The sequence below is a fragment of the Anas acuta genome, chromosome 1 (genome assembly GCF_963932015.1).
Source record: "Anas acuta chromosome 1, bAnaAcu1.1, whole genome shotgun sequence".
NCBI lineage: Eukaryota > Metazoa > Chordata > Aves > Anseriformes > Anatidae > Anas > Anas acuta.
The window spans coordinates 64,290,078-64,316,060 of record NC_088979.1 but is presented as its reverse complement, the minus strand read 5'-3'; the positions used below and the strand labels follow the sequence as shown (position 1 = coordinate 64,316,060).

The 25,983-nt window shown below is 40.9% G+C and overlaps 1 protein-coding gene across 1 annotated transcript in view; it reads left to right on the top strand.

Annotated features, from left to right (window-relative positions):
- Positions 1-25,983, top strand: part of NCK2 (NCK adaptor protein 2) — an 82,834-nt gene that overhangs the window by 7,522 nt on the left and 49,329 nt on the right. The window contains exon 2 of the mRNA XM_068679648.1: positions 23,327-23,398. The gene's annotated coding sequence lies outside the window, so the exon portion shown is untranslated. The remainder of the gene's footprint in view (positions 1-23,326; positions 23,399-25,983) is intronic.

The following is a 25,983-nucleotide window of genomic DNA, read 5'->3' as shown; positions in this document are numbered from 1 at the left end:
TTTTTTGTATTTTTTGTATCCCAACTTTTCCTGTTGTTACTGCGGCCCTGTGAAAACGGAGGCATGTGCTTAGCTACCGCTAGTGGTCCTATTGAAATGCCTCCCTGTGTTTACAAAACACGAAGCTAAGCCCGTATGTCTTCTCAAGTCAAGAACCAAAATTGCACTGCTGGTCAACTATTTTTTTTTTCTTTTAAGCTATACATTCTTTAACTTGCCAAGACACGTATGCTAAATTATGTGCTGAACTTCTGTCGGCCGTGTCACACAGCCAGGCTCAATGCCTATCCACTAACTAATGACATAATCCTAAGCATTTCCATAAAATTAGTGGGGCTGCTGGTAGTTTATCCTTATTTAATGAACAATACAGTATTGAGATAGAAAAACAAGGAGGGATCAGGCAGTGGTTGATGGAGCGCCTGCTGAAGGTGATGGACAAAGAAAACTACTCATTGGGAAGGACAAGGACAAGGAATAGTTTAGCTTGGTGTTTAATTTCAAAATACGTAAACCTAGAATTTAAAACAGAAAAGCAGATGGTATGAAAGCAACTCAAAAAAAAAAAAGGTAAAAAGCACAGTACGAGAAAAGCCCTGAAAGGCTTTGAGAATCCTCTCTTCTGGAGGAATTGAGATGTGTGTTAATGCTGATTGGGGAAAGTTTTAAAAACTGGTTATTTCAACATGTTTTAACTATAATATGTTGTTTAATAGTGTAACTAGGCATAGTTGATAAGTCTTTTCATGTTGTCCTTGTGATTTATCTGCTTTGTTCTTTGTTTTTTGTACTTCTGGATGGATAATTTTAGTGGTCAAGTAGTTGGGCATCTGGATTCCTTGGAGGTAATACAAGCTACGTGCTCATGTTATGGTATCTGGCTGAATGGATATTGTCTTACTCTTCTGCAGAAATGGCATTCGTGTGTTAGTAAGTGTGTGTAGCAACAGAAGCAGCTTAGTATCCAGTAGTTGTGCTGTGCTTGCTAAGTAGCTAGTGTCATCTTAAATGCTGCATTCCTCAAAGATGGAAATCCTGAGTCTGATGCCAGAAAATCGTGAACGCAGGTAGTCAAGGTGGAGTTTTACCAGACTGGGTTATTTTTCTGGTAGTTCAGGCTGAGCACCTGTTGCTGTATTACCAAGTCCCTTCAGTTACAAAGAAATGGAGTAGGGGGTTGGTGTGCTGTGGCAAGTGCAGCCATAAAAAGTGGTGCATTCATTCAAACTGGCTTGTGGTTTTCAGTGTGTACGTGTCAAAATACTTCAGCATTGCAAAATAAAATCACTTGAATAGATAAATATAAGGTCAGAATATGGGTACTACAGGTTAACTTTGTTAATACAAATTCTGTAGTCTTTATTAAGCTTTTGTAAAAATTTGAAATCGTGTTTTACAGCCAGTCATAAACTGTTTCCATAACTGCCCTATTTAACAGGTAATACCTAAAGATGGGAATAGAGTGCATTTTAGATGCAACTCCTCAAGGTCTTGGCTAGAATCGTGCTTGTGTATTTAAAGAGTCATCTTTCTTTACCTCCACTTTCTGCTTGTGTCTTTAGCTAACTGTAGAAAGAGCACATTTTTGAGATGCCAGTACCAGCCTGGGAAGGAGCGTGCTCTTCAGCAAAATAATTGCTGGCTACCCGGCGGTTGTAAAGTCTCTTTTGCCACTGACTACATAAAGACCAGGTCGGCATTTCGAGTTCCAGCTGCAGCTGGCGGTTTAATGGTTGTTTTCCAGTGTACAAACTGGATGTGTTTGACAAAGGAGGGGTTAGGAATCAGTAACCGTGGGACTGCTGCGTGTCACCTCTGGTCTTCTCTGCTCGTGTGGGAGGTGCCTGTAAAGGTCCAGGTCAGGGCTCGTGAGCTGCCAGCACTTCAGAAACCAAGATCATGAAACGTAGCATCACACAGCTTCAGTCACATCCCCCAGCCAGCTGCCACCCAGCAGCTCTCAGCCCAGCTGGCTTGGGCCGGGGGGAAATAAATCCTATTTTGCCTTTCAGTCTGGGGAGTTTGTGAGTCTCTTCTTTCCTGCTTTTTTTTTTTTTGCGGTGTTTTTGTACGTAGCTGTGAGTGGGAATAGACTTGACAGCGAGTGCATGTATTTGGGGGTTGCCTATAATCCATTCGTATGGCAGAAATATTTTAGCAATTAAAAAAATCATTAAATGAAACTAAAAACCAACCAACCAAAAAAACCCCCTTTCTATCTAGTGTAGCATATTTCTGCTCATTTAAGAAGTAAATCAGCGCGAGCTGACTCAAACGCCACAGTTAAGATTTGTTAAAAATGCAGTGGGTGAGGTTTCTGAACTGAGCACAGCTCATCCACACTTTTGAACCCTCGTTTGCAACATTTCTGTAGAATTGTTTTAAGCTGGCTCCTTCTCCCCTTAATGCCTTCTGGCACTGCAGCAGGACGGTGGGATGGGCTCAGCTGGAAGGTGAGTCCCCACGTGCTTCAGTCCATAAGTGGCTTTCACCAAAGGAAAAGCAGTGCTTTCACACGGAGGAAGAATCGTGAGGTTTTATGTCGGGTTTGTATCGTTTTCAGCGCAGTTGTTTTAAAATGGCAGTAAATTTGCAGAAGGCTGAATCGGGGAGTGCTGTGTTTTTGTAGCAGTCCCGGGGAGCAGGCTGTGCGGCTCTGCAGCTGCGGTGCGAGCGCCGTGGCAGGACATTGTCTTTCCTCCCACCCCCTGCGGAAATCCCGCAGCTCCGTGCCCTAACCCCTCTTTCAGAGCATCCGTGTGTGCCTCCTGCCCCCAGCCTCCCTTCTGTTTCCTCCGCAGTCCCGTGTGGGCGCTGGGCATCGCCTTAGAAATGCACGTGTTGGGATTAATTCACTTTCCGAGTGGCTGTCGAGGAGCTGAATGGCATCCTGCTGGCGTGTCAGAAGCCCCTTGTCCAACAGCCCCTCGTAAAGCTTCTGTAGAGGCTGTTACTCGTATATCCTTCACGTCCAGGGAGTCATTCCTTGAAATTAACAGCTGCAAAGGGGATTTGGTTGGAGATATTTTTGTTCTTGCTGTGGTGGCTCACTATGCTGAGCATGTAGTGCCACACCAGCCACAGAAGCATGGTCGGCTGCTTGCTTCATCTGTTTGGGAGGAAAGTAAGCTAGATGTTCATTTTTTAGTAATATTCCTCTAGAACATTGTTATTATGAAAAGTCTGAAACATAGCCTTAGGTTTTCAGCTTGTAGATGGGCTTTAATATACTTCATGCCAGTCTCTGAGGCTCCTTAGTGCACTCTGAAACTTTACTTCTAAGGGTAGGTACAGGAAAGCGAGTTGGAAAATATAAAACTTGAGCTTAAAGAGACTGAAAAGAGGGATTCATGGTTTACGCTCATTAGTATTAAATCTTTTTGTAGCTTCAAAAAAATTTGAGCGTATTTTTAAGGTTGTTTTCTTCTATATTTATAAAAGGTGATTCTTGGTGTCTGCCATCTTTCACTGCAAAGTAGGCACAATGCAGGTGGCTAAGCTGTTGACCCATATAACCAACAACTTATATATCTTCAGCTAGTTTAGCTTCACGAGAAGAAGCAGCAGCAAAGTGATTTTTATATGAAGTCACTAGGTGAATAAACTTGTTCGTGAAGGAAGGGCTTTAATTTTTCTCTGGTATGTCTAATTTTTTATCATTATGTGTGGACTTACAGAATGTGCTCAGCTGAGATTGATCACTGGTGTGTGAAATGACCAAATTATAACAATGGAGAGTTTTCTGAGGTGGGTAATATATTTTCATATGTAGCTTCCAGCAATGAGTTTAATACACCGAAGGCCACATTTTCAGTGCTTCTGTTATTGAAATGTAGTGCTCTGATCGTTTTTCTACTGAACTTCAATTTAGAGCTTGATCTGGAAAACATCCAAGGAGAAAAGCATCAAAGGAAAATAATAATTGTCTCAGAATGCAGGAAGATCTTTAAGTATAAAATTAAAATATGCAGAAAGCTTTAAAAAAAATTTGCACAGAACACCTTAAAGGCTAAATCTGTAAGTGAGAAAGGAAAATAGCTTTACTGGCTTATACCTTGAAGTTGTAATAGTTTGCTAACCTTGGGTTCAGGAAGTGAACTTCTACGCTCTTACTGTTTATACCTTCGTTTCCCATCTTGAATCTTCTGGCTTTGCTTCAGCTCAGGGATTGTTACCATTTTAATGAGAGATCTCCAAGGAGTATATTATTACTTGCAGAGCTCTGGTTTGGTTCTCTGCTTCAGTTCAAAGCCACCAGTTGAACTCTTCCAAAAATGTAATAAACCGAGTTAGGATACTTAAACCACTTACGCATGAATATATTTAGTTAACTTTGCAGAGACTTAGATTTGGGATTTTGGGAAGAAAAAACACGTGAAGAAGAAAACGGTGGTTAAAAGAAGAGTATGCATAGCTGAGAATCAGTTCTGTCTTTTTAACCTTTTAGTTGTGGCATCGTAAGAATTGCTTTTCTAGATACTCCTGTCTAGGAGAGGTCCTTAGGACCCTGGTAGGTCCTGTATTGCTGTCCCAAATGTAGCCAGGCTGGTATCCTGTCACTGACAGCGGCTGCTAGCTTTTGCTTCAAAGGAAGGAAATCCTACAGACCAAAACCCCATTGTAAAGGGAAGACAATAATCTGCCTGCTGCAGAGGGGTATGATACTCCTGTATTTATTACATCTTAATTCTGCACTCAAAACTGTTGTCTTGCATCTTGTTTTATAAAACTTTGTCGTCCTATCCTCTTGTAGTTACTCTGGAGAGCCTAAGGACAGGCAGCTACCGCAGGCTTGTAGCCACTCGCGTGGCCAGGAGCCAGCCTAGGTGACGGCAGGGTTAAAATTTGGGTCCAGCTGCGTGCCCGTGCCCGTACGGGCAGCTGTAGTTGGAGCAATTCCGCCAACGGTGTGGAAACAGCAGTGGGAGGACGGCAGCGCCTGTGCAGCTTCATTATCTGGCTTCTCTTCTGCTTCCCACGCCGAGGGTTACGGAATATGATGGATGGTGAATTTCAAACCCATGGCCACCATGTCTTGCCATAAGAAGATATCCAGTAGGAATTTCTTCTGTCTTATCCAGAAACACCTCTGTGTATCGCACTGAAGTCTCTTTCATTTCAGCTTCCCGAGTGGGATTTTCCTTTCTTTGCAGCAGGTCTGGACGTGTCAGACGCAGTCTTGGGCTCTTCTTGAGTTGTTCTGGCAGCACCAGCAGGTGGTTTCCGTGCAACCTGCAAAACACATAGAAAGTGCTCTAAAGTGCAGGGGGTTTGTTTGTTTTTATTCCACCTTGCAACGAATCTTAAAGTCTTCAGGAAATCCAGCATACTTCACTTGTCTGCTGGGCACAGTAAAACTTTGCTGTAGCATGTGGAAACTGCTTTTCATCCCACCCACAGGCTCAGTATGCCTAAAAAGCCCAGATACTGGCTGAGGGGGAGAGGTCTGCTCATCAACCTAAATCTCAGCAGGCACGGTGACTTTTTTTTTTTTCACTTCTTCTTTTATTACAGAGGACTTGTCTGCCTGCTTTAGTTTCAACATTGTCTTTGCAGCTCAGCCCACACCTTTTTCCTGCTTTTCTAGGAATAGGTTCCCTAGATGGCAACATCAGCAGCTGGCAGCTCTGTGCTCATTACGCCTGGGGAAAAAAGCACCAGCTTTCTCAAACCCCACTGCCTCCAGCAGCAGCGAGTAGATGCGCTGTCATGGGGAGGAGATGCAAGTGGCAGCCACGCGGTAACCTCGTCTCTGGGGAGCTGGAGCAGCTGCGTGGATCCTGCTTTGGGACAGACGGGATTGATGAGGGTACGGCAACAGTGGGTGAGCAGTGGTAAATATCCCAGTCGCTGCTGCCATAAGGTGCTTTAGGTGCTCACGAGTGGTTTCTTTGGATAGAATAGAAGCGGTCTGCTTCCAAAACAAATGTTGCTGTGGAATATGCACACAGGAAGCTCTTCAAAGACTAGGATCCACCTGTCTGCAGTAAGATTTTCCTTAATTCAGGTGTGTGTGTTTCAAAAAACTAAGTACCACCCCATAGTACTTCTTGTCAGCAGAGTAACTACTTGCTGTTCATTTTCATCCTTGGGGTAAAAAGGTATTTATTTGCTAAGATAACTTAGTTTCAAAAGGTGACATAAGGAGAAAAAAGAAGGTAAAACTGAATGTGCCAGCAAAAAAAAATAAATAAATAAATCTTCATTTATGTCTGTTGGAAAATACCATGATTTGTGATTTTGAATTTGCTAAAGAAAGTGAGGAAGAAAGTCATTCCAGTCATGGAATGGGATTTGAATGCAGCTTGCTAATCTATATTTTTTTTTATTTTTTGAAAAAGGATCGTTTAATCACAGATTGCCAATACTGGAAGGCAGGCGTCCCTGCAAAGCAGAAGTTGTAGTACAAGGATGAACTAGTTGCTTCGTACCTACGGCGCAGGACTTGCTCATTTTGGCAACAGCAAGATGTTTAGTTCAGCTCAGCCAATTTTTGGAAACCTCACCCTAAATTGCTTAGCTCGGAGACTATGTGGTTCTTTCAGCCAGCAGGAGATCTTATTTCTTTCTCGGCTTAAAAAAATAAATAAAAATAATCAAAATTATATCTGTTTGCTAATTGTTCTGTAATTTTTGAGTGTTACTTCATAACGTGCACCATTAAACTTTGTATGCAGGAAGGGTGAGAAGTAATTATTTCTTCTTCAGTTGCTTCACGCTGAAATAGCCATAAAACTCTTGATCCCAATTCTCCACTCTTCTGTGGCGTGTAAATCATTTACTTGGTGGCACGAGTGCAACGCATTTGTATAATTTGGGTACCAATGTTTATGTATTATTTCTGCTTCAGTCTCACTTAAGGAAAGTGTAAATAACTTCACATCGTTGTAAAACAGTAGGGAAATGAGCCTCCACGAGGTAAGGCATTAGATTTATTTTCTGGGGCGAATGAAGAGGTGCTTTGAAGCCTGATCAAAGCCCGAGCTCTCCGGTTGTGTGCGGGATGAAGTCGCTGGCATTTGGGTAGAATCTGTTGGCTTCGGGAGTTGTGGGCTTTTTTATTATTATTATTGTATTTTTATTTTTTTTATAGGGATTTTATATTTCTGGAACCGCTACTCAACATATTTCTGGAAATGACAAATGCGCTGCCATATGGCACACCAGATTTCAAGCCACTCGGAGGTGCATGTGCGAATTTTAGAGTGCCTGGAAGAAATGAATGAAAACCACATTCTCAATTTTTATCTGTTGCGGAGCTCTGTAGGCAGATGATGGGGGAGGCTTTGAAGTAAATTCAGCTTGAGGGATTGCATGCTTATTTCTGAGCTGCAGCCCTAATGCAGCAAGGTGTAGATGTAATTTATGTGCCAAAATGCACGCTAATTTCGGGAGGGCTGTCGGCTCATGCGAGGCTGTGTTTATTCTCACAGATGCTGAGGAATAGGGAGCCCGTGCCCCGTGCTTCTTTTTGCTCCTGGCAGCTCCGTTACCATTTTCAGTCATTAATTTTCAGCCATTTCCATGGGTTAACCTTTCTTTCAGGCTTTAATGACTGAACTTAACTCTTACATATGGTCGAACTGTTATTTTTATATCCGCGTCTCCTTCAAAAGTACCCTATTGATTGTTTTTTCCTGAGTCGCTTTCTTAAGCTCTCGTTGGTTAGCAAAAGCTGAGGAAGTTCGTCCGGAGATCTTTGTCCCAGGGTTATTTTTAATCCTGGAGACTCTGTGAAAGCTTCTGAAATGTAGAAAAGATGTTTGGGGAATTTGGTTTAGGTTAGAAAAAGCACCTCAGTTGTATGAAGAGGAAACTAATAAGGGAGTTCATTATTAAGATGAGTTGCACACGTTTTTGACAGAGTTAAAGATGATGAATTTTAACATTTCATTTCTGTGTGAGGAGGGGGAAATCTCGTGGCATACGTAATTTGAATGATTAGTATTTTGCTTCAGAAGTCACTTAGCTGGTAGAATTTAATTCTGTCTTCCTTCAGCAGTAAGAGACGGTTCATTGGGGAAATGGTTCCTCTACTAAATCCTCTCCCCCCATTTTTTTTAGAGCTGTTTTACCTTGCCATGGTGGTTGTTCCTACCAGCTTCCAGCCCTGCTTGTAAGCTCACCGTTGTGTGTTCGACCACCTCCGTAGCTGGGTTCAGCGCCGTGTGCTCGTTCACTGCTGTTTCTGACCTTGGGAAGGAAATGTGGTTGTGCATTCCCACCGCAGAAGCAGCATCCACGTGGAGGGGTGCTGTAAAGTGATGCAGGGCAGTAACCGTGCACGTGTGTGGAGGTACCAGCAGTTCTTCCTTCCGTCGTGTCCCAGGGGAAAAATGTTTTTCTTATTCCTGGGAAATAATCGATTCGTTAAGCCTATGTTAATTAATACACCCGTTTGGCAAGGATGAAGCTTCTGCTCAGGACTGAGAAGCAGGAAGGTGTGGTGCCTGTAGGAGCACCAGGAGCCTCTTTGGGGCGTACACTGAAAGTTCCCCTAGTGCACCCCAGGGTGCCTTTCCCCACGTACAGGTACAGGTCACTGTTGTCCTTGCTCAGGGCACCTTATTCAGGATGGGCTGCCACTCAGCGTGCTGTTCCTGATGCTATAAGCAGGTCCCTTTGTGAGATGCAGCTCTCAGGCTTCCCTTTGTGCAGAAAAGCTGGTTGTAAAATAGCTTAAGGGCAATGTTAATACACCATGGGTTCGTTAGGAAGGCGTTTTTCTTTGTATCCTCATCCGAAAACTCTTCTCTCACTTTTTGTAGGAAAGCTGGGCATGTTAACCTTTTAAAAGAAACTCTTAAAATTGCCAAGTGAACATGGATTCAGCCATTGTATGCTGAACCTTTTCATCTTGTACCTTTGACTTGGATCAAAATTAACAACAAAAATCTCCACAGCTGTCTTCTGAAAGGCTGGCTTGAATACATTAATATCTTAGTTTGTGTTTCAGGATTAAATTTTAAGCTGTCAAATACAAAACTTCAGCTGAAACCTGTGTTATTTGGGTGCAGTATTCAGTGTAGGTGGTCTGCATTTTCTGTATTGTTTATAAATGTCTCTAAATTTATTGACTCTTAAACTTAGATGCATCAGAAAGGATGTCCTTCTCTAGGCTCTTACCTTTATTTTCTGTCAGATTGTTCTGAATACTTTTAAAAATTGGTTATAAATAGCATTTAAATGTCATCAGCTTAATTATCAAAACAAAACTGCACAGTGCTTCTGTATGTGCTTTCCTTTCCCTTGTCTGTACAAAGAATTACTAATTGCATAAAATCTTCCTGCATTTTTTTCAATGTCTTTTGGCTTACATTTTGACTGTTTTTGTCCTTTTTCTTCCTTAGTTTTTGCACCCCTCGACCTTGTTATTTATTTTCACACCACTATATTTTACGCCAGTCTCTCGCTTCGTACCTTATGCGAGGCGTGGGATCTTTACCAGTCGCTTATTAAAAGCCTAAATCTGCTATCTAAGCACTCATTTCAAAGACATCAGCGAGAAGCAATTTGGCAGATCTCTCTGCAATAAAATTAAGAAATGATTGCATGCCCATTCAAGCTTTAATCTAGATATTGCAGGTAATGACAGTAATGAAGATGGGAGAGTATGGTCTAGCAACCAGAATAGATCCCCTGTAGATTTGGTACTCTGCTTTACTCTTTGGTGCTGTTTGGAAAAGCCCTGGAGACCTGAAGCAGAACTCAGGCTGCCTTCGGGCAATCGATGTACAAATACTTTTAGTTCTGTAAGTTTTCTTTGAAGCAATAGTGTGTGTGTTGTTTTTTTTTTTAATTATCATTTGGTCGTAATTAGCCTGAGTCAGTCTCCCAGATTTTGGGGGAAATTGTACCCGACTGAGACCTACAGAAGTTCTGTAGTTTTTTGGGTGAGACTCTACAGTCTGTGTTTTTCAGTAATGTATTTATATAGGCATGCAGGATAACTTCAGAGTTTGCAGACGTGTTCCTTAGTCTGGTGGCTCCCTCCTTCAGTTGACTTCGTAAATTTGAGCAATAGGTGCCAAGAACTTTTTAAAGCTTGTGTTTGTCAGCTTGCATACTCCATTTACTCGTTAGCAGCTCTATTCTTTCAGCAGAAGGCCCAGCAGTTCTCTGAAAGTCATGGGAAATAATTTTTCTGCTTGTGGATATATTAAAAGGATTGATGGCGAAGCAACGCTGCCCTCCTTTGTGGTGATCCTTCCTTCGAGAATCTGAAGCTTTATTTTGCTGGAAGGAATTTTCTTACTTTCCTTTTAGAGGAAGCCTGCCAGCTTCTAGGTGGCAAATCTGAAATTGGCTTCAGAAACATAATTTATGCCAAGTGTTTAAGGCTTTGCTATATGTTTTATAATTGTAACACAGCTTTCTTCAAAACTACAGCGCTGATCAGTAATAGCCATACACATCCATGGTAGGAGATTTTGGTGGATATGCACTCCTGAGGGTTGCTTTTTTCCTGGTCTCCTATTTCCTTTGTGTTTCACAAAATGAGACTGTAATCTGGCTGTAGTAAAAGTCAGTAATCCGGAATTGGTCTGTTCCAGCTGTATTTTGAAATGCTGAATATGGTCTTACTCTTCTTGAGGTCATTAATATACTTCACCAGCAGGAGGGTTAAGGTAATTGTAGTTGAACAAATAAGTTTGCGCACGTAATTGTACTACAACTTAGTAAAATGTAAGGTGAGAATTGTTTTTTGGCAAAGCAACAAATTAATGGCATACCTCAAAAGGAGGCAGCATTAGGAAAGGTTGGACCTGGTGCTTAGGGACATGGTTTAGTGGATGATGTGGGTTGTAGGGTGATGGTTGGACCAGATGATCGTGGAGGTCTTTTCCAACCTTAATTTTTCTGTGATTCTGTGATGTATCATTCATTTTACGCTATTACTTTGTGGTGCTGTGTTTGGCTCTGATTTTTGGACCATCACCAGAATTTTGAATCCCGTTTGCGCAGGGTGTCTGTTCCTGAACTGATATCTTTTATAGTTCTTTGATACCATATGTCAGACGTGTTAAGAACTTGAAGCTTGTTTCACTGCTTTCTTGAGGTATCTGATGCTTCCAAAAATACAGGAACTATAATTTAAGCACTTAGAGCCTAAATACAGACTACAGTGTTACTGTCTTTGAAACTCCCTCAGTTTTACTGGGAACTGTTCATGTTTGTCAAGAGGAAAAACACTTGTGGCGTCTGTGATATTACTGATTTAAATGGAAGGCTCCTCCGATTGATTTTTGAGAACCAATTTTTTCTCGAGAGAGAAAGCTCTTGTTACAGGGTCAGTATTTACCAGCATAGGCTACTGAAGGAATGGTAAAATAAAATGAATGCAGCCGTGATGAACGTTCTCTAGAAACGAGGGGAAATCATTCCGCTTCCTTAGAAGGAAACCAGAATTTTCCCAGTCATTTAAATATGCAACTACCTTAAACTTAACGTTTTCGGTTCCTTATGAGATTTTAAAACTGGGAGATACCCTTAGCTGTGCTTTCAGGCAAGACGTTTGAGTCAGGAAGTTGACACCTCCGTATTTTTGTAGGCAAAGCCTACGTTCCTCAAGGGCTGTTACTTGGCCTTTCTGTTTTACTAAGTGTCCAGATTTGGGCACCGCTTTGGAAAGCAGACAGAATATGTTTACCTGGTGTTCGTGTTTTAACAACAGATTGTGTGTGTAAATGTCAGTGTGACATTTTTATTTCTAGCCCACACGACAAAGACGATTTAGTCAGGTCAGCTGCTAAAGAGTGAGCTGTTCAACAGGGCTCTTAGGCATCCTTCAGAGAGAGCTCCGAGTGTGGCAAGTGCTTACTGGTAAATGATGTTGAGATGTTTTTTTGTTTGTTTTTCCCCACTGAATTCCTGAAAAAAAAAGGGTATAGCTCTGAACATGTCTACCTAGTAGTTTGCTGGGTAGTGAGATAAGTTTGGAATGCTGTAATGAAAGTAGAGGGGCACGTGGTAGTAATATATCCATAAAGTAACTCCACTGAAGTGGCAAAATGTTCAGAGCTTCTGAAATTTCTGCAGATTTACTTTGCAATATTCAGCAATGAGAGATTTTCTTTTTTTTTTTTTTTTTTTTACAGCCGGACAGGGTAAGAGCTTACCTTAAAAAAAAAAAAAATTAAAATTAAAAAATCATATTACCTTTTTCTATGGGGTTTTGGCTTGCTCTCCCCTTTTCTACTTCCCAACCTGACGTTTCCCTGCATCGACGTGATTGCTTACCCAGGGGAGTTGAAAAGTAAATGACAAGCAAAAAACCAACCAATCGAAACCAAAGCATGATGCCTTTGAAATACAAGTTGAATTCAGTGGGTTGTGGTTGGTAGGTGTTCTTGAATTCTCCCTGGAACACGTGGCAGACAGAGACAATTTGGAGCTGCCTTTGTTATAAATTAAATTTTATTAAGCTGTGATTGCCACCTATATCATACTGTAAAGATGGCTGAAAAGCATGCTGGCGTTCGTTTTGTGCAGTTTATTGTCGCGCCGTATGGGACTTAAATGAGATCTAATAGAGCAGTAATTGGATTTGCAGTGCATGTATGACAGAGCAGGATTCATGATAGTGCTGCTCTGTGTGCTATGGAGAGCAAACGCAAAAATGAAATCTCTTGTAATAAAGAAGTGGCAACAAATAGATTCCTTGAGTATATTCTTGCTCCCTTAATAAATAAATTGGAAGCTGAAGAAATTTGTTCTCTAGGCTTTGCCTAAATGTGTCTGACAGGCTACCTGGCTGTATGGTTCACTTGGAAGGTATTTTTTGAGTAAACCGTATGGTGGGGTTTTTCCATTGTAAATGAGAATTAAGTAAATAATATTATCAGCAATTTTAGTTGAAATTAAAGTCTGATATTCCACATTAGGCTGTGGTATCAGAAAATGTGGCAAGTTTCTGATTTGAGTTTGGTCCAAGCTGGTAATACCCCAAATTGTTGGCTTGGAAAGGGCACTCTGCACATGCCTGTAGAAGTCACTTTGAGATTAAACATACTGAGCAGGTGAGGACCATAGCTGGTCTTTACAGGCACTGAGCTCAATTCAAACTGTCTGGAGTTGTATAGCACAACCCAGTGTTTGTGCGTTACCCATTTCTTTGCATTATTTTTTTTAAATTAGCTTCCCTTTCTCCTGAACTTGGTATCATGTTGATAGCAGAAGCACTCACCGTATATACGTAGTGAATTATGTTCTTACCTTTCAAAGTGTTTATTCTGGTGATCCGGGATCAGGGTTAGAAATGTGGTCTCAATCAACCTGGTGTATTTCATCATCATTCACTTTATTTATTTAAATATTCACTTATCTATTTGTAATTAAGATAAAGGTTTCTGGTTACTTTTTAGTTAGTAACAATTTATATTCCTTCAGTTGTTTGTCACCTGCATTTTTGTTAGTTTAGCAGCCAATCTGTTGGATAGCTTCATTTGAAACACTGATAAACTTGTACTTACCTATATTTTCAGAAGCAGTTACTTTAATACGCAAAAAAAAAAAAAGAAAAAGAAAAAAATCCTTCCCTTTTCTTTATCGAATTAAAAGGCTATTTGATAGTTGTGTGCTATAAAACCGCAAATAAACAGAACTCTGTGGTGAAGTTCAGCAAGCTGCAAATGCCACATAATTAAGCAGTAGCAGACACTTCCAAAGGTAGAAGGGAAATCAGTGGCTGGAATATTTAAAGGGGAAGAATATTACTGTTGTTTTGACTGCGTAAGCTTTAGATCAATGTAGTTGGTGTTTTTGGGAAGGTAATTCCAGTAGTCAGACATGCAGCCCTGCTGTACCAGAGCTCTCGGTTACTGCCTACCAGTAGCTTTCTAAAAGCCTATGGAAAATGTTGACAATCACTTGTAATTGTGGTTTGTAATAACAGCCTGAAATTGGAGTCTAGAAAAATACATTGGGAGGGGAAAAGAAGTTCTGGAAAAAAATACAGTGATACTGGAGGATGTAGAAGTAAGCAGAAATCTTTGAATTCCTGGAGTCAGTACACCTTATTTCTAAGAAACAAACCTGGAAGCTATTATCGTGGGGGGCAGATTTGGACACCGTAATTGGCTTTGACCTTTTGCCAGCTGTCTAGTGGTTCTTTTTGCCTCTCCCTTGTGTCCAGATAAATGTCATGCGTTCAGGTTTCTGTTCCCTTGTTCTGGTTTCGAGTGTGGAGCTGCTTATGTAGCTAATCTGTGCTTACGATTATTTCCACTTCTAACCCCAGTAGGACTCTCTTTTGGGGTATTCAGACAGAAATGACATAATTGGATTTCTGCCCAGATACTGTATATAGATAGCTTTGGAGATGTCGTTCATTTGACAGCTGCCATAGGAAATCTTGGGGTTTTGGCTATTGTTACAAGGCCTGCAAAATTCTCACTGCATTTTCATTTGTTGCCTTTTTTCACTGAAGTGGTGTGAATAAAATGAGTGGAACAAGACACCATCAGATGTGGGCAAGACAAGAAAGGGAGAAAATCAATGCTGAAAACATCAGAAGCAAAGCTGTTGCCAAATTTTATTTGGATATTATGAGATTTGGGAATATCTAGTTATCATTCAAACACCAGTAATAGCAGTGCCCGTGCTGCAGTAGTATCAGAGCTACGTGAAGGATTCTGTTCTTCCTGTCCACCCAAAGTGAAATTTCTCAGTAAGTTCAGAAAAAAAATGGTTCAACGGTTTCCGATCACAAATTTGGAAGAATAGAGGTGGTTTTAGGATCTCTGTTCTTGTGAAATAACTAAAAACTCAAGTTTTTGTTTCTTTTCTTGGATCTGATGAACCTCACAGTTTGGTTTTGATCTGCAAATTCGAGGTGCTGACTTTGGTGACTGCCATTCTGCAACGTCCAGAAAACCACAGAATCACAGAAAGGTTTGGGTTGGAAGGGACCTTAAAGCCCACCCAGTTTCATCCCCCTGCTATGGGCAGGGACACCTCCCACCAGACCAGGTTGCTCCAAGCCCCATCCAGCCTGGCCTTGAGCACCTCCAGGGATGGGGCAGCCACAGCTTCTCTGGGCAGCCTGTGCCAGGGCCTCACCACACTTAAAAGGAAGAATTTCTTCCTGATATCTGATCTAAACCTACCCTCTTTCAGTTGAGAACAAGGCCTGGTCTCAGCACTTCCCCCTTGCTATTAAAGCAGTTGATTGCCTCTTTGCTGGGGTTGTTTGGTTTTTGGCTCTCTCCCATATCCTCCAGGTGCACAGTGACTGTGTGTACAGGGATGCTGGAGGCATTGCTGCCAGAGATCTTTTTTTGAAGAGTATGCAAGCTCTGCCCTAGTCTATTCAGGCAAACTGAATAAAAATAAAAAGTGCAAGGGTGTAGGACTCGCATCAACAGACAGTAAATGGGAACCTGTTAATGAAACTGGGGAGAGCGGGATCCCATAATTAAATTGTAATATGTTCAAATAGCACCTGGTGGTAAAATCCAGCAATGCACTGATCAAAAGGATCTTTCTTGGGAGGTGCAGGACATTTTTGTCCCAACACAGTCATATATCCAAGGCTGGGAAACACTGACATTCCAGATTTAATATTTTTCCAAATGTCCTTTGATGGCTCAACTGAAGGAAAATTAAAAGCACAAAATCTGCTCTGTGCACTTCCTCTGACTCCCTTCATCTCCCTGGAGGCTTCAAAGACAACCACCGAGCTTGCTGTAGCCCTTCTAACATCGCTGTGTCTGTAGCTGTGGCACGGAGAGAGCCATGGCGCTGCTGTCCAAAGGCAGGCAGCTCTGCCATGGCCAGACAAGTGATGTCATTGAAAGCACGCATACAGAAAAAGGAAAGGTTTTCTTTCTGACTAAGAAATAATGAGTAATTTAGCAGAACAGGAGCTCTAATAAGGCTTACAGTTGGACTTTATCATTGAATTGCCACTGAGATGAGCATGCCTTGCTCTGTTCCACCATAATAGTCACCTGAAGGCTCTCTGGAGCCCCTCTTACAGTCCATTTTCTGTTACGTCTCACCCCAGAGCAAATCTTAATCTAATTGCCTAGATGGGAGATATCTTCGCTTACTTCAAACACGTGTCCCTAGCCAAGAGTGGTAACCAGGAGTGTCTGCTTCGTGTTGCTCTGATAATCTGCCAGTGACTAAGTGTTGCATCCTCCCGTGGTAGCTAATTCATCAGAATCTGTGGTTTTTCACTTCTCCAGAAGGCATCTGTGAATGCCTTTTTTTCAGTGGAGGCAAGCATTTTTACTCAGATGTGCAGATCACTAGATTACCGTAAAGACAATATCGACGTGCTCTTTGTAGACATCTTCCGCAAACCTGAAATCTGTGAGTATTGAATTAAAAGCTTGAATAGAGGCATTGGGAAGAATTGGTAGATTCAGTCGGTTCTGTATGTATGTTGGTGTATAGAACATTAAATGGTAAAGTTACCATAGAAAAAGTAGATTTGCTGGGGAGCTGCTTGGGCTGATCACCTATTAATCACCATGCAAGTCCTGAAATGATCTTCATGGAAAAGACTGTCCTTGTGTGGTTTTTACAAGCAATAAATTAAAATATCATCCAAAAAGAGGCTGAAGTTCCCACAGAGTAAATTGTTATGCCGTAAGTAGAAATACTGCCTTTTAGATTATAAGGTGCTAAAGAAAGTTAGTTTATCTAACTATAAATTCAAAGATGTTTATTAAAAATCAAATCCATAGCTTGAATAAAAAGGTATCCAGGTAAGGTAAGGAATCCAGGTAAGGTATCAAGGAAAGCAAATAATTACCTAGTGTTCAAACCACGGCCTGAGAACCTTGCTAAGCTAAGCACTACGTAAGGTTTGAAGCCTGATCCTTTCCTTCCTCAAAGATCCTGTGATACAGCGTTTAAGAACATCCTTGATAGGTGTTGTTGGGTTTCTGCTTATCTATCTGCAGCTCTAAGTGATGATTCAGGTCTTTCAGCGCACCTTTGTAAGGGTTTATGAGACGCCTAGAGCTGCCCTAAGCATTAATGGAGACCTTTGTTGCTTCTGTGGGCTTCAGGGATATGGATACGTGCACTTACACAGCAAGACTGCAAACTCTTAAATAAGGAAAATGAGAAAGGTTCTGAGCTCATATTTCATGGTAGAAAAGAGTAAGTAGCTGGATGGAGATAAAACGGAGTTGGAATTTTTTTTCCTTCCACCGATTGCTTTTGAATGGGAATGCTCAGCAAAACCCGGGCTGTTTTGGTGGCAAGCTGCCTTGCTTGTGTTCTTGCCGTGTGTCCTCTCAAAGCATTTGCACCCAAAGTGGGATGAGGCTCTCTGCCCTTGCTTCCGTGAGCTCTCCACTTCTGCTTTGTGGGTTTTTCTTTTTCTTGTGCAAGGACTGTACTGGAAGATTGCAGCTGAGCACAATCAAATTTGAATAAGTTCAATATCAATAAGTATCAAGGTGGAAAATCCTGCTTAAACCAGGATTTTTTTCTTTCTTGTAAAGGTTTGCATATTGTAGCGAGTTTGGGTAGTAATTTGATATCAGTATTAGGTTATTTAATAGCTCAAACTTTTGAGGGAAACTACTGGCTGAGATAAACACAAGAAATGCATGGTTCCCTTAGTAAAACAATGTGATTCGGTATGCTGTGTATGGTAGACTTGGCAGATAGTCAGTAATAGGCAGATGCATCATTCCTCATCATTTCTAGCAAAATTAGAAAGATGCGATTTATGCATGCACTTTGGATTGCAGCTTCAGAGGAAGCTGATAATGGAAGTTGTTTTTTGAAATATATTTAAAATAAATGTCAATATTATTTAGAAAACGAACTGCCTGTGTTTCAGTAGGGGTGTAGGAGTTGGTGGTTGTGCAAGTAGATGTAAAATATTTTTTTTGGTTTGGTTTGGTTATTGTTTTTGGAAACATACCATATCTGTGCCAGAATCTGCAGAGGGTACGGATTTGACTGCAGGATTTAAATGAGAATATAGGTCACTGCAGCCTCTTTGCTTGTGGTGGGGTCAGGTGTGACCCCACTGCATGCTTTCATTGTCTGTGTTCCTCCCCACACACACCAAAAAAGAAGAAAAAGTACAGGTATATTATGGTGAAAAAATAATGCTTGAGTGACCAGTGATACTTAAATTGCTGCTTCTTCACCACTGAGGGCAAGGACAGGAGGGGTACCACAGCTCCTACACCCCAGAGAGAGGTACAAAGATGCACAACCTACTGTCTGTGCCCTGTTTGGGAGATAAGCGTGTTTCTTAAGCTTACTGTCACGGCCTTTGGTAGTAGCTTCAAACCAGGACCATTAAGAAGACACATTTAAACGCTGAAGCTTGCCTTTGCTTCAAGGGCTAGTCTCATTTTTGCAGCTGGCATACAGGCTTAAATCTTTTCCAGCGTTTTAAGTACCTGGCAATCTTGTCTGCGTGCAAAGCATTGAATCTGTTCTTTTGTCTCATTTTACTTCCTTACATGCATTTTAAGGAGCCACAGTCTTAGAAAAGAAAAGCTTAGCCACACAGAAGACACTAGATTTTGTTTGTTTGCTTGCTTCAGGATGTCTTTGACATTGTTGTGTAACATAGAAACTTATGACATGAATCCAGTCTTGTTTTCTCTCTGTTGTATACCTGATGTAGTGCTCACTGCTTGCATTCACTTATCTGAGTTAAAGAATAGTTGCATATTTTAACTTTTACCATTATCTTAGTTTCGGAAGGTAATATTAACTGTGTTTTGTGAGGTAGGTTGTTATGTGTTATATATTATTATATTTATTATGTATTATATAAGTAGGTTGTTAGAATACTAAGAATATACCGGAATGTTGAATACATTTTATGGCTTCCTTTCCCTTCAGTCAAATTCAGGCACTGAGCTTTTGAGTGCTTATTGCTGATCTGTCTGCTCCTGCATGGCACTGGGTTGTGCTTGCCCAATTGTCTGTACAGTTAAAATATTTTGAGCATAGCATATTTTGATGTAACTTCAGTTGAAATATCTGCCTAATGGAGAAGTCTTAATGGAATACTTTAATAGCCCAAAGTGGTTACCTGCAATTGCTCTAGTGTATTTGAGTCAATTACAAAGGAAGGCAATATTTAATGTTGAAGTGGAGCTAGATGGTGTAATGAACTGGCAGATTGCCAGTATGATCTTCTCTGCAGGAGAATTTGTATTAATGTGGTGCTTTTCATTTGTTCTCCAGAAGGTCACCAGCAATACGTCAATTGTTGAATTTTATCATAGTTATCAGAGTCACTTGAATGACTTATCATTTGAGTTAAAATTCCCAGTCTGTGCAGTACAGGTTTATGGTCAGGTCATTTTTGTGTATTAGCATATTAAGTATCAAAGAGATTATTTTAGCTATTTCATGTCAGAATTTAAATAGAAGGTGGCCGGGTATTGGGAAAAGAGCCTGAGAGAATTGTCATTGAAATAGTTATTGTAAGGCTGAATCTGGATTTTAGCCATGGGGATAAAGAAAATGGGGCACATTATAGCACATTAGTGAAAGGAAAGGTGGTTAATAACTTTGGAGGTTGCTTTTAAAATAATCATTATGAGAGTACTAATTTATTCTTAGAGTTGTAATCTTCAAAGATTACACAGATATAAGGTGCTTATTTCATTAGATGCTACTAATTCTTATCTTTTGATCCTTGTTTGGAAGTACTGTCTTCAAACCCATTTTTGACTATTCAGAAGCGCTTCTAACTGTGGGACTTGAATAGTTCATGTGTTTGGAAGATTTTGGTCTAGCAAACAAATGAGTGACTGAGATTGCAGTTCATATCTAGACAGCTTTGGTTTTCTACCTTGTGTCTGTAACCACACCTGGCTCCTCTACTCTGCAGTTCCTGTTCTTAATGTTCATCTTCTGTACCTCTGTTGTGGACCTCACAGTAAGTGTAGGATGTTGACTGAGTCGTGACCTGTAAGGGACCTTGGTATATTGCTTGTGTGAGTGTTGACAGTCTTGTGATAGTACTGCCATTAGAGAACCACAGCACCATAGGATGGCAGAGGCTGTCAGGGCCCTGTGGAGGCCACCAGGCCCCAGCCCTGCCCCAGCAGGGCCACCCAGCGCAGGCTGCCCAGGCCCATCTCCAGGCGGCTTTGGAAGGCCTCCAAGGAGGAGACCCCACAGCCTCTCTGGGCAGCCTGTGCCAGGGCTCCTCACCCACACAGCACGGAGCTCCTGGGGCTCAGGGGGAGCCTCCTGGGGGCCAGGTTGTGCCCAGGACCTCTGGTCCTGGCACTGGGCACCTCTGACAAGAGCCTGGCTCCGTCCCCTCTGCAGCCTCCCCTCGGGTATTTACAGACATGGATGAGATCCCCTGAGCCTCCTCTTCCCCAGGCTGGGCAGTCCCAGCTCTCAGCCTCTCCTCACAGGAGAGCTGCTCCAGGCCCTCCATCACCTTGGTGGCCTCCCTTGGACTCTCTCCAGTAGGTCCAAGTCTCTCTTGTACTGGGGGGGGGAGGCAAAACTGGACCCAGCATTCCAGGCATGTCTTAGAGTTGAACTGAGATAAGACATATGGATGTGGCACACAGATGTGATACCAAAAGGTAGAGAAGAAAGACACTGATGATGTCTATAGAGAAGCCCACCCAGCTCTGTTGGGCAGCTGTGGCGGTGGCTGTCTGCCGTGCATTCATTTCCAAAGTTTCCTCGTGATTCACCAGTATGTCTTGTGGGCGGACGGTGACTTTTCCACATATATTCAAAATCTTTTTGAGTTTTGGGGAGTTTATGTTGTGTTCTCTAAGCTTAAATATTCCCAGTCCACCCTGGCTTTATCAGCAGATACAGCCTTCTGTAGTTTGGCTGCTGGAGCACCACCAACCAAACAAAAATCCCTACTCATGCTGCAAAGCCTGTGGTTCGGGGGCGAGCCGTCTCAAACCGTAACCATTGTTTCCATTCACTGTATGTGAGAACGAAGATCTCAAACATCTCTAACTGAAATGCTGTTTCAAGGAACATATTTGGTGTATAAGTGAATTCTCTGTGGTGCAGGTTTCCACCCTTAGTTTGAGTCACTTGGCAAGCTGCAGTGTTGCCGATGTAGCTTTCGGCAGGGGAGGTGTGATGGCAATAGATTCGTGTTTTGCGGGAAATGACTTAACAAGAGTCAGAGCAGAAATTTTCCTCTGGCTATTCTGTAATAAAATGAAGATTTTTACCGGGAGAAAACCAGAAAGAGAGGTCAAAATGCAATGGAATTGAGCCCTGAGAGGACAGACCAGTCTGCATCTTCTGTCTGTGCATCCAAATGTTAGTTCAGTCAAAGTGTCAGTAGGAGTGATTTTTTTGGTGTATTTTTCTCCTTTGACTCTTTGTGCTACTGCCATTAATGTGCTGAGGTACTTCTAATGTATGTTAATTGAGCTGTGAAAGTGGAGCCTTTCTTGCTGTAGAAAATAGCTGTTGTATTGAAATACAATCACGACTCTTTTTTCCTTATGTGTTTAGATAAGATTTGAACTTTTATTTTCACCAACTGTACTGCTTTTCCAGTTAACTAATAAATACAAGATTAATTTTTCAGGTATTGGTGATTATCAATCCTGGTTTTTCTGCTCACTTTCAGAGGCAAGCTCTGTACACTGACGTGTATTTGTGAAGTTGGAAGCAGTAATTGAGAAATATTGAGGTTTTTCTTCAGTGAATAGAACCCCAAACCAAGTCAGAAGCCTGGCACAGTATTTTATTTGTACATGTTGATGAGCAGTAGATGATTTGTGAGGTGGGAGGGGAAGAAAATGATCTTGTAACAGAATGATGTGATTTTTATTTTCTCTCTTTCTTCCCTTGTTATTAATGCTGTTCTTGCCTTATTGGCAGGAAAGGAAACATACTACAAAACATTTAGCCAGCAGGAAAACAGATTTACCCTGCCTCAGGGTTTTAATGATGCTTCATTTATTAAAGTATCTTTTCCCTTTACAATACATCTTGAGATCTGTCCTGTAATTTAGAATATAGGGCAAGTTCTCATGGAGAATAAGAAAACTGTAAGTGGGGAGGAAAATTGATTTGATAAAGTGTAGTTGTCTGTGTCTACTGAGAACTCGGTGAAAGCGCCATGCTGCAGCATACAAGGCATTTCAGCTCACACTAGTGCACAAAGGAAGAAGGGAGGGCAGGTGGTAGGTCATTCTCTTCTCCCATCTGCTCTCTGCTGTCACAGGTGTATTTTCATTCATGCAGTGAACAGAACTTCATCGCAAATTGGCCTCCTGCATTTTTTTTCCCTTGCATGTCAGGAGGGCGAGCAGCATCCTGCTTGCCTTGCAGCTGCAGTGGAGCTGGAGAGCAGGGACTCTCCTTTTATTCTTCACCCCGTAACAATTCTGACTTCAATGTTTATCAAACTGGGGTTCAGTGGTTCTCTTGCTCCCTTTGTTAAAGGGTGGAAGTCTGAATCTTGCTTTTAAATGTCTGTGGAAGGTATTTATAATACTTCATCAATACTTTTTTTTACCCCTCTTCCATTATGGTGCACTCACGAATTAGATTAATTCAAAACACAAGAAGAATTTCTGCTTTTAATTGAATTTCTTTATAGGATGCTTTTGTAGTGTGGCAACTGATTTGAATCTGTTCAGGGAAGATTTTGAACACAAACATTTGTGCATGCGCAGCCTCCAAGTGAGTCAGAGTTGTAACAGTGTGTCCTTACAAGCCAAGGGTTGAAGCACAGGAAGACATTCAGAATTTTTTCCTTCAGTTTGATTTGGATCTTCATGGATTTCCACAGCCTGAATTGGTCAGACATCCTATGGAGTTAGAAGTCTCATTAGAAAATAGAAACAAACCGTTTAAATACTTTGAAGTCTCTCGTGAAATGCTATATTTATGGCTAGAAATAGTTAAAAGAGCAGTCTGGGCCGGAGGGGACCTCTGGAAGTCGTGTGGTCCAGCCTGTGGCTCATTGGGGTTGCCAGAGCTGTGGCTCCATCGAGGTGAACTTTGAACCTCTCCAGGCAGAAGCTTCCAGAACACCTTGGATTACACACCATGTAATCAGTGGGGAAACCCTTCTTCTTCATGTCCAGCCAGGGCGTCCCTTAAGGGACTTCTCCACCGTCTGGCCAGCTTCCTGACCTCCCTCAGAGCTCGCTCGCTCTTGTCCTGGAGGGCCCCAAAGCATGCAGCCTAGCCCAGGCGCCATCTTGCAGGCGTCCCTTGGCTGGAGGCAGTCCATCCCTCAGGCCGCTGCCTGTGCTCGTGTCCCCTTACTTCGTAATCTCTTAACAGATTTGGATAGTTTGAAAATGAAATAGCCTTGATAATGATCTTCTAAGTTCAGTGCTAAAACTAAGATACGTGTTTGTTGTTTCAGATCCTTGCGTACGTAACTTTGTTGGAGAGTCCTGCCTTTCCCTGCCTGAATCCTTTTAACAGTGTGCCAAAGGTGAGTGATTCAGCTCTTATTTTTGTAACTAAAGATAAGGAGTTAACTAGATGTATTGCTTGGTTGTGCTTTCATGTGGTGTGGTACTTGTAATTTTTTTTCAAACTGCTGGATCATTTATTAAATAGCAGGTCTTTTTTCTTTCAGCAATCTGAGATAAGTCTTATTTAGCTCTTGCTTTTTTTTTTTTTTAAAGCAAGATGATTAGAAGATTTTTTTAAAAAAAGATTAGATTATTAATTAAGCACTAGATATTATTACAGCTGTTTTTGGCTCCTATGTCCTGTTACCTACTAGTTTGACTTCAGAGAGTTTTCCTCTAGAGGAGCTGTAGATGAAATATATTGGTGTGGTCAGTCCTAGCCTATTGCATATAGGCTCGGGCAGTATATAGATTGGTATTTCATTTCTTAAAACTAAGTAATAAATTATATAATACTGAAATGTTTGTATACCCCTGGTAGGCTTTTTGTCCTCTTTTTATGGTAAGAGTAGATCAGAACTGCATTTAAGATATAGAAAGTACCTTCTGGGCAGGCTCTGAGGACCTGAAGTAATGCTATGAAGCTGATATTTTCCATAGGATTCATTTCTGGGGCAATGTCTGGCTTCCTTTTGCTAATTCATGTACCTTGTTATCTGTTTCTAGTAACTGTAGTTGATCTCTGTGGTTTAGCGGAGATTTATTAACAGAAACTTTTATTAAAATGAAACATCATTACAACCGTACCAACAATACAGAAAAGGCAGAACAGTGGATGAACTTTCAGCATTGTACTGGCTGCAGCACAGAACAGGAAACCAGGAATCCTAGTTTTCAGTTTTACTTCATTACTTTAGCAGACAAATTTATTATTTCTTACTCAAGCTCTCTGTTTATAAAATAAAAATAACATTACCCTCTTCAGAAGGAAGTTATGATGGATAATTATTGACATTTTGGAGCCCTTAGATGGAAGGCAATGTATGAAGTCCTTGTGTGTCTTGATTTTGCTGTGAGCTGTGTTAAATGGTTGTTCAGTCAAGTGTTATCAGACATTAAAATTAGACTTAATTTGTTTTATAAAACGCAGTTGAACCAGTTAGAATTAAGAATTTAATCCAGTCTTAAACTTAACATCTACATATATTTTTGGAAATGTTTGGGTTTCCTTCAAGGTAGAAGAGGAAGTTCTGAAATACTTTGAAATGTGTGGGCTTTTACACTATATTTTCAGATCAGTTGATATTTGCCCATTATATTTAAAGATGCATTTATAACTCTAACTTTTGCAGCAGATCAGAGTGTATAGCCTTGAACAATAAATGAATATAACTGAAGATTAATGTTGAGAAGTTTTCTGTCTTAATTTTTAGATTAGAAATGCTGGTAAGTTTTTTGTTTGGTTGATTTTGTTTTTGTGCATTATGTAGGTAGCAGACCTACATAGTAAAATTAAAAAACTCTTGAAAAGTCTGTTAATGTAAATAGAAAACAAATATACAGTCCCAAAGACAGTGATTTGTTAAACTATGAATTTAGTCATAGTTAAATGACACTAACTTCCACTAAAATTTCAACTCAAAATTAAACCTTTTAACTATGGTCCAAATCTTGTATTAATTTCAAATGTTTAACATAAAACTATATCTTTCTCGTCTTATTTCTGAGATATTTGGCTTACTGAATATTTTTCCTACTCTTCAAAACAACAACTTAAGAAAACAAACAAAAAACAAAACACCACAAATACTGAAATTGAAAATGTATACAGCATATGAAGGTTTTATATACTTCCCAAACAGGCTGTAAGTAGATAAATAGTTCAGTAGGAGTAGGAGAGGAGGAACTTTGTCTGTCTTTGGACATCTCAGTTATTGCTCTGCTCTCTGTCTATCTGTATAGGTACCCAGGACATGTGCAATGTCCAGTCAGGCAATACTTTATTTCTGTAACAAAATTAGATTTAATTTCTGTATTAATATTTAACATCTTATCTGTCCTTTGTGTGCACACGTATAGCAAAGTGTGTGTTTCTGGTGCCCTGTATTCTGCTTGGTAAAGGTGATTGTGCAGAACACAGAGTGTTCTGATACCTTTCCAAAATGGAAATTAATGTTGTAGGTTCAGTAAAGCCTGTACCTGAAGTGCTTTGCAGAATCAGAATATAATTAAGCCTTTGCCCTTTGGTCAGCATTCACAAATTACACTGAAAACGTTCTTTAAACTTCACCGAACTGCAGACAATAGTGTGTCCTTACAGAGTTTTGTTGAGTCTGAGAGCTATGGCATAATTTGTATGTGGTTGCTGAATCCGCCGAGTCATCTTTTATCTAGCTGTGCACACTAGCTATTTTCAGCTACTTGTTTCTCTGGTTTTGCTTTTTGAAAAAAAGAGAACTGTATGGAAAGGCACCCTTTATTTTGTTGTTGCTTGTTTGATAAAACGTTCCGTCACTTCTGCAGTTACATTAGTATGAAGTTACCAAGTGTAATGTTCTGGCAATTTATTGCAGTCATTCAGCTGCTGCAAATCTGCAACTATCCTAAAAGCATTTAACAATTTCAGAATGTGGTACTGTTTGTAATGGTATTCTGTGCTTTC